We start from the raw sequence: 9970 nt of genomic DNA on the forward strand, positions 1-9970 counted from the left end.
CAACCCTCCACTATCACCCTCTGTCTTCTACCTTTGAGCCAGTTCTGTATCCAAATGGCTAGTTCTCCCTGTATTCCATGAGATCTAACCTTGCTAATCAGTCTCCCATGGGGAACCTTGTCGAACACCTTACTGAAGTCCATATAGATCACGTCCACCGCTCTGCCCTCATCAATCCTCTTTGTTACTTCTTCAAAAAACTCAATCAAGTTTGTGAGACATGATTTCCCACGCACAAAGCCATGTTGACTATCCCTACTCAGTCCTTGCTTTTCCAAATACATGTACATCCTGTCCCTCAGGATTCCCTCTAACTACTTGCCCACCAGTAACGTCAGGCTCGTTGGTTTATAGTTCCCTGGCTTGTCCTTACCACCTTTCTTAAACAGTGGCACCATGTTAGCCAACCTCCAGTCTTCCGGCTAAAAAAGTTTTGATTGACAAGTAGAAGCCACAGTATTGAAGACGGTAAATAACACAGGAGTACACTAAGTCAAAGCAAATAGGTGAAGATGCTAACTATCCAAGCAAGATCTCCATTAAGTCCAGAGGAGGTCAATGGGGTTTGTGCAGTAAAACATCAATAAAATAATAGGCAGAGGAAGAAAGATGTGCAGGAACTGTGAATAGCTGTATGACTTCACAAACAGTAGGAAATACCTACATAGGAATCAAATTGTAGAAAAATATGGAAATCCAATCAGTGGGGAAAGTGTAGAATGAAAAAGATGGTAAATGAGCTGACAGAGCTAGATCAACAAGATGAGTGAGAAAGAAAAGAAAACATCTGTATCATGTAAAGTAATAATGAATTACAGAAAACAACCAGATTATAGGAACCATACCACTGTATTTATTACTGCCTGGATGCAATAGTTTTCTGGGTAAATACATCAACACAACCATTCAGATCTGGAACAGGATTAGAAATAAGACAGAAACCTTGAATCTGAAGCTGAAAATTAGAACAGAATGCTCTGAAAATTTAAAAGAAGATCATTACTGAAGGAAAGTGCCTCTGAAACTAAGAAAAAGCATCTCATGGCATACAGGGGGGCTGAAGTTTGACAGCTGGGGAAAAACAATCTCATAAAAGGGACACAAAAAGCAATAGGTATTGACTACATCACCGAAACATACGTTCGTGGTAGCTTGACGTTGAAAAGTGAAGATTTGAATCAGAAAACTATGCATTGAAGGAGATAGAACTAAGGGATGAAAGCAGTACACCCATTGAAAAGTCCTGTCAGCCATAAGTAGGGAAGATCTCATATCTCAAACCTAGCCAGAAGTTTTTTGCAAGGTTTGTGAAGGTTTGTAGCTCAGGTTGAGGTTTAGAGTGTAGGTTTGCTCGCTGAGCTGTAGTTTTGATATCCAGACGTTTCATTATCTGGCTAGGTAACATCATCAGTGGCGACCTCCAAGTGAAGCAAAGCTGTTGTCTCCTGCTTTCTATTTATATGTTTGTCCTGGATGGGGTTCCTGGGGTTTGTGTTGATGTCATTTCCTGTTTGTTTTCTAGGGGGTTGATAGATAGTATCTAGATCTATGTGTTTGTTTATGGCGTTGTGGTTGGAGTGCCAGGCCTCCAGGAATTCTCTGGCATGTCTTTGCTTAGCCTGTCCCAGGATAGATGTGTTGTCCCAGTCGAAGTGGTGGTTTTTTTTCCTCCGTGTGTAGGGCTACGAGGGAGAGAGGGTCGCGTCTTTTTGTGGCTAGCTGGTGTTCGTGTATCCTGGTGGCTAACTTTCTTCCTGTTTGTCCTACGTAGTGTTTGTGGCAGTCCTTGCATGGAATTTTATAGATGACGTTGGTTTTGTCCATGGGTTGTACTAGGTCTTTTAAGTTTGTTAGTTTTTGTTTGAGAGTGTTGGTGGGTTTGCATACTACTAGGATTCCGAGAGGTTTTAGTAGTCTGGCTGTCTTAACTACAAATACTTAACTACACCAGCAACCATCCCAACACACACAAACGAAGCTGTATCAGAACACTATTCCAATGAGCCACCTCACACTGCAGCACAGATGAACTTTGGAAAACAGAGGAGAACCACCTATACAACGTATTCAAAAAGAACGGATACTCAAATAATACAGTGCGCAGATTCCTCAAGAACAAACCACAACAAGCAGACCAAACACAGCCAGAAATCCTAACCACCTTGCAAAGAAGTTTCAGAAATGACAGCCAGACTACTAAGACCCCTCGGAATCCTAGTAGCACACAAACCCACCAACACTCTCAAACAAAAACTAACAAACTTAAAAGACCCAGTACAACCCATGGACAAAACCAACGTTGTCTACAAAGTTCAATGCAAGGACTGCCACAAACACTATGTAGGACAAACAGGAAGAAAGTTAGCCACCAGGATTCATGAACACCAGCTAGCCACAAAAAGACACGACCCTCTCTCCCTCGTAGCCCTACACACGGAGGAAAAAAACCACAAATTCGACTGAGACAACACATCTATCCTGGGACAGGCTAAGCAAAGACATGCCAGAGAATTCCTGGAGGCCTGGCACTCCAACCACAACGCCATAAACACATAGATCCAAATACCATCTATCAACCCCTCAGAAAATGAACAGGGAATGATATCACCACAAACCCCAGGAACCCCATCCAGGAGAAAGATATAAATAGAAAGCAGGAGACAACAGCTTCGCTTCATTTGAAGATTGCACTGATGATGTTACCTAGCCAGGTAATGAAACGTCTGGATATCAAACCTACAGCTCAGCAAGCAAACCTACACCCTAGCCAGAAGTTTTATTCAGATGTTTGGATGATTTGAAGAATACTTTAAAAATTCATTCATAGGATATGGGCATCACTGGCTAGGCCAGCATTTATTGCCATTTTCTAATTTTTTGGCAGAAGATGGAAGTGAACTGCACCCTTGAACAGCTTATCCCTGAGGGTAAAGGCAGCCACAATACTGTTGGAATACAGTTTTAATAAATACCCATGATTTTACATTTTCAAGAGAAGTTAATGGACTATACCAGGATTAAACTTCAATGAACAAGTCCAATTTTTATTCCCTTTGTTACAATAAATTTTATTGTTCTTAAGCACAACTGACAATTAACATTTCTCATTTCCTGTGTCTATCCAGTATGCAAATATATATATCTACTTCCACTTGCATTTACTTTTACAATTACCTGTCATCTTGTTAATCCAATTCGGAAAGCCACTCAGCACAGCCTGTGATCAGGATGTGAATATGAATAACTTTGATAAGTAACTAATTTATTCTTTTTTCTGATACTGGTGACATCTATGGGCTAGATGGAAGAAGATATTGAGTGTTGCTGGAAAAGCACAGCAAGTCAGGCAGCATCCAAGGAACAGAAAAATTGACGTTTCGGGCAAAAGCCCTTCATCAGCCTTCCTACTTCTCAGATGTTGCTTGACCTGCTGTGCTTTTCCAGCACCACACTCTTGACTCTAATCTCCAGCATCTGCAGTCCTCACGTTCACCTGGAAGAAGATGTTGCTCTGTTCTTAAATAAGTTATAGTGAATGTTTGAGCTTTTTCGTTGCACAGTGAATGGATGTGACAACAAATCAGTCCCAAGAGACCTGAGCCTGACACAATTAGTTAACTTAACAAACATTAACCCCCAAATGATTCCCTTATTTAGGCATGATTTGGAGATGCTGGTGTTGGACTGGGATGTACAAAGTTAAAAATCACACAACACCAGGTTATAGTCCAACAGGTTTAGTTGGAAGTACTAGCTTGCTTCATCAGGTGGTCTGATGAAGGAGTGGCACTCCGAAAGCTAATGCTTCCAATTAAACCCTTATTTAGGGTCTGCAAAGATTTGACCACTGAGTGAACGAGAAAATGATTCAAACTCTTGAACAAGAAGGGCCAAGACATCTAAATTGCTTGAATGAAAATTTGGAATCAAGACAGATTGTCAGACAGACGATTGATCACATGGCTCATTTAACTATTTTCAGAATTATTTTCAAACTATTTTAAAATTAAATTGAATCTGCAAGAGGCTCTCAAATTAAATGAGCATTCAACCAAATAAACAGAATCTGCCATGTTTTCAGGCTGTAGGATGTTTCAGTGGCACTACCTTTCCTAAAACATGGGTGAGGGTATGGCCAAAGCATTTTTGGAATAACAGACAATTTTGGGGTAACATTTAATTTAGATAAATGTGAGGTCCTGCATTTTGGAAAATCAAATCATGGCAGGACTTATACACTTAATGGTAAGGTCTTGGGGAGTGTTGCTGAACAAAGAGACCTTGCAGCACAGGTTCATAGCTCATTGAAAGTGGAGTCACAGGTAGATAGAATAGTGAAGGCGGCACTTGGTATGCTTTCCTTTATTGGTCAGAGCATTGAGCACAGAAGTCAGGAGATCATATTGCGGCTGTACAGGAGATTGGTTATACCACTATCAGATTATTGCATGCATTTCTGGTCTCCCTCCTATAGGAAGGATGTTGTGAAACTTGATAGTGTTAGAAAAGATGTTGCCAGGGCTGGCTGGTTTAAGCTATAGGGAGTTGCTGAACAGGCTAGGGCTGCTTTTCTTGGAGAATCAGAGGCCGAAGGGTGACCTTATAGAAGTTTATAAAATCATGAGGGGCATGGATAGAGTAAGTAGACAAGGTATTTTCCTTGGGTTGGGGGAGTCCAGAACTAGAGGGAATAGGTTTAGGGTGAGAAGGGAAAGATAACAAAGGGACCTAAGGGGCAACTTTTTCATACAGAGGGTGATGCTTGTATGGAATGAGCTGCCAGAGAATGTGGTGGAGGCTGGTACAATGACAACATTTAAAAAGGCACCTGGATGGGTATACGAATAGGAAGGGTTTAGAGAGATATGGACCAAATGCTGGCAAATGGACTAGATTCGATTACGATATCTGGTCGGGTATGGAAGAGTTGGACCAAAAGTCTGTTTCCATGCTGTACACCTCTATGACTCTATTGGATGCCCACTGTGACCCACTGCTGTTTGAAAAACATTGTCCCTGAATGCAGCACAGATCATTCTTGATTTTGTACTTATAGAGGAAGAAAGCTCTCCATGCCAGAGAGATGACCCAGACTGGGCTATGTGTAAACCCTTACCAATTTGTTCAACCGAGAATGAAAATTACCAAAGTTCCTTTCAAGCTCTGTTATCTGAATTGCTGTAGCAGGTGTAAAAGGTGCAGTTCAAAGCATGATCAAGCAGAGCATTAATTATAGAGATGTTGGGTAATGATGCACAAAGCAGAGTGGTTCAAGAAGATGGCATGGAGTAGGAAGGGTGGGTTTAGACTGAGGGTTCTACTAAGATGATTGAAAACAATGACCTGAAGTGTTCTAAAAATGCTGAAAATTTATGTTAAGCACATCCTGTTTCATCTCTTACAAATCCAATGAATCCTTGTCCATCACACCCCTCCCCCAGCCTAGGTTTGGTTCATTGGTCAATCATCAAGAATTAAATGCCAGAGAAAATACCATTTCTTATGATCAGTTCAAACTCTACAAACACTAGTACTCACCTCTGGAAGGATGCTGCCAACATTTTGAGTCGGTGGCGTGTGATTTAGGCCACTACACCAGGCTACATGAGGTAGTGTCTGAATTAGAGACAGAGACATAATGTGCATTATCCCTTCAAAGACAGAGAACAGTCATAATGATGATCCAGTAGGCATGGAGGTCAGGCCTCAGAGCTCACCTTAAAGAGCCCAGAATTTGGAAGTATCAGCAGCAGGGTCTGTGCAAACACCTGATGGAGTTCACTGACTATAAATAAGGGCTCAATCTCTTGAACTCAGTTGGGAATGAAATGGCCAATATCATGGAGAGCCACAGACAGCTCACAATAAGTTGTTGCAAGAACAGTGTGATGGCCTGCAAAGAGTTCACATCTAGACCCCCTAAGAGGATGTTTTTTACTGGCAGCACAACACTGACTGGAAGTAATGCCTGTTGCACTCAGCAACTAACCCCATTTAACTTGCCTATAGGCCAACACAGGAGTATAAAGGTGGGTGAGGTGGATGAAGGTCCTAACAACTTTTCAGCATCTTACCAGCCATTCTGTCAGAACCCTCCTTGATGGTACATGTTTCAGTGATGCCGAAATGCAAAGGCTCATATTCAGGTAGATCCACAATGGGTCCCTGTGCAAGAAGGCAGGCTGCTATGCTCCTCTGTGCTGGAAAGGTGAGCAGAATGTCCCTATGTTCTATGAGCAACCCTGGAAGCACTATGGTCAGGGGGTTTGAGAGTGTAGGACTCCACTTCACCCCAATCACTAAAGGGTTTAACAGTGTCATTTACCACCATAAGAGTTATTTTCAGGTAACTAGTTAATCCATGATGGTCTTTCATTGTGGACTATTATGAACAATTACCAAAAAACATTAGAAACAGCAATTTTTACAAGTGCCAATTGAGTTTCTAGCTAATCTCTTAGTGATGGTGTGAGGCTGTGTTCAATTATTCAGGGTGGCACAGTGGGTCAGTGGTTAGCACTGAGCTTCACAGCGCCAGAGACCTGGGTTTGACTCTAGCAACTGTCTGTGTGGAATTTGCACATTCTCCCTGTTTCTGGATTAGTGGTGCTGGAAGAGCACAGCAGTTCAGGCAGCATCTGAGGAGCAGTAAAATCTCTGGATTAGTCATTTTTACCTACATTCTCCCTGTGTCTGTGTGGGTTTCCTCCCACAATCCAAGGATGTGCAAGTCAGGTGGATTGGCCATGCTAAATTGCCCATATTGTTAGGTGCATTAGGCAGAGGGAAATGGACCTGAGTGGGGTTACTCTTTGGAGGGTTGGTGTGGATTTGTTGGGCCGAAGGGTTTATTTCCACACTGTAGGGAATCTAATCTAATCATTATGGCCAGCACTTCAAGACAGGGTCTTTATTTAGATGTTCAGAAAGGTTATTAGTGCACAAGGGGCATGAATGGCATAGACCATCCCAACTTTTATTTTTCTTCTGTGAGCGTATTTGTGGAAATTGTGATGATCTGACTTGTTAAGAAGCTGGGGTCCTCTGCTGTAGATCCATCGCTAATTTGCCTCTGTCAGAGTGTAAGTACAGCAAATGCTCCAAGATCAGGGTGATTTGCATCTTTGAGTGATTATTGCCTGTCAGAGCTCTAATATGATTAAAATCTTTGTCATTCTAAGTTGTTAGAGGTTGAGGCTGACAGGAAGCCTCTGAGTTGGGGAACTGCATTTTAAACATGCCACATCCTGCTCTCACTGTGCTTTGCCAGTAGGTGTGCATGTGAAGGGAGGTGAAAGGTTTGATGATCATACCCATGGCTTTGCCCAGAACAGTGTCCAATCTCTGTAATTCTACTGACCCATGCATTCTCGTCTACAACTCCTAACTCTCAACTTGCCGTACACAAATGCCCTGATAAACTGACTTTGACTAGATATACAATGATGTTGGCTCTAATCATTTGCCAGTCTTTTGTGTTAAATTGCAGAGTTAACTAATAAAGTGCATCTCAAGGTCAGTCTGTGAACAATGATGAACCTAATGATAATGATGGTGCAGGAGTCTTCCATGTTAATGCCCTTTAACATTGAGGGTTTTTTGTTTGCAATCGCCATTTCCTGTGGTTTCAATATTAGCATATATGTAGCAATGAGTCACCAGGAATGAGCTGCTGGATACACACTTGTGAAGAAGCAGAGAGAGATTTGGCCAATACTCTTCTTTGTAAACACTGTGCCTCCATAAGTCAATGTAAGGACAGTAAAATCAAATTTCCCATATTGGAAAATAAGTGATTAAATAAAATGATAGAAACTATTTACTTTCATTCCTCAACATAAAGGGTGACCCTCATATCCGCGGGTCCAGTTACCGTGGTTTCAGTTACCCGTGGTTTACCATGGCCCGAACATATTATAGGGAACATTCCAGAACCAGGGACCAGGAGGCTGCCCAGAAGCTAAATTTCCCACTTAAATGAATGGGGTCAGGCTTCTGTGATAGGTCTTGGAATATATCCCCCCAGTACAGGGGTCTACTGTATTGATAAATGTGTAAGTACAATGGCGAAACGTTTTGGTAACAGTGCAATTGTTTGCCCTAGATGTAGTCCAGAACACTGGCAAAAAGCAACATAGGATTGAAGTTTGCCTTATTCTGCAGCACTCCTATTTATTACTTATCCCTCCAAGATGAAACATTGCAAAATGCTTCCTTTCTAACAACCAATACAAATGACAGTGAACTAAAAACATCACGCTGGAGAATAAGATGCATCTACATTATTTTGGTTTCCTTATACATCCTGCACTGATCCCCTAATTCTGTCATCTCACTGAATGACTTGCTTCATTAAAAATCAATAAAATGCACACTCACTACCAAAAGATAAATATTTATGGTTTCAAGGTACCACAGTGCGTGGATTCCTTCCAATGTTTCTGTTATATTTGTAGCTAATTTTCGACTTGTTAGTTTACCTTACTCAAAAATCAATTTGTGTCTTTGATCAAAAGATAATTGTGCTGTTTTTAAACATTGTGAATTAAAATGTCTTTGGAACTATCTTCCTGAAAAGGTAGTGGAGCAGTCTTTGAAGGCTGAAGTGGGAAGCAAGGGGGTGAAATATTATTGAGGGAATGTGGATTTGAAGTTAGAATTAGATCAGCCTGGTCTTATCCAATGATGAAACTTGGTTCGAGGGACTGATTGGCCTATTCCTGCTTCTTGTTTGTCTGTTTCTAATTGCAGTTTGAAGCAGGCAATAACGCAAAGACTGAAAGTCGGTCAGAGTGAATATCTGGGTCATTTTAGAAATATAAAACTCTCACGCTGAAAGTTGCTGAAGCTGTCTAAATACCCATACCTGTAATTTCTGTAGAATTCTGCTGATGGTCTTTCTCTGCAGCCAGCTTTCAATCTGAATTAGACTGGAGTGTGACTGGAGTATGGTCTTATGGTCTTATGAATGAAATCCAATTGAAATTCAGGGCTGTAAACTTTACCAAATTTCAACACACTCATATTAAATTCAAAGCTAATGTTACGACTGATAATTGACTCACGTCCTCAAGTGTACATGTTAACACATTATAATATTAGCATTTTAGTCTCTGCTTGATTATACTGAAATATATTAACTGTGTGAGGTAAAATAATCTATGGGTCATGCACTTTTGCTGAGGTTCTCGCAACTCCTAATCTGACATTGGTGAAAGTTTCAAAGGCAGGACACGTGGCTAAACATGTCCATTTACATCATTGCTCCACATTCAGAGAACTCCAGAGAATTTCTGTGATCTGTCTCTTCCAGATGGCATGTATCCAGATGGGACGTCAGAGAAAAAACAGCAGCAGCTCTATCAGTAAGCCTTTCAACTGTCAAATATGCAAATTGTGCCTATGAACCAGATGATAAAGAGGCTACAAGAATGAAGGAACAGATAAACTCTCTCATTATGGACCTGTGAGTCAATCCTTGGAAAATTTTCACAACCCATAATTTCAAATAAAATTATGATCATTGCTAAATGATGCACCAAGGGTACACAGTGGATTGATCTATGTGATACTTTTTCAGTAGTTGGTATTCTCGCTCCTCAGCTCATATCAGGCCTTTCCTTTCTTCATAGTTCAAATTATAGTTCACCTCTCTTTCTCCCCTCAAATTATGTTAGCACCATTTGTTCTGCTGCTAGTTAAATTGCTGCCCTCCTCCTTTTAGACAATAGACAATAGGTACAGGAGTAGGCCATTCAGCCCTTCGAGCCTGCACCACCATTCAACATGATCATCCTGTTCCTGCCTTATCTCCATAACACTTGATTCCACTATCTTTGAGAGCTCTAACCAACTCTTTCTTAAATGAATCCAGAGACTGGGCCTCCACTGCCTTCTGGGGCAGAGCATTCCACACAGCCACCACTCTCTGGGTGAAGAAGTTTCTCCTCATCTCTGTCCTAAATGGCCT

The sequence above is a fragment of the Chiloscyllium plagiosum genome, chromosome 32 (genome assembly GCF_004010195.1).
Source record: "Chiloscyllium plagiosum isolate BGI_BamShark_2017 chromosome 32, ASM401019v2, whole genome shotgun sequence".
Lineage (NCBI taxonomy): Eukaryota > Metazoa > Chordata > Chondrichthyes > Orectolobiformes > Hemiscylliidae > Chiloscyllium > Chiloscyllium plagiosum.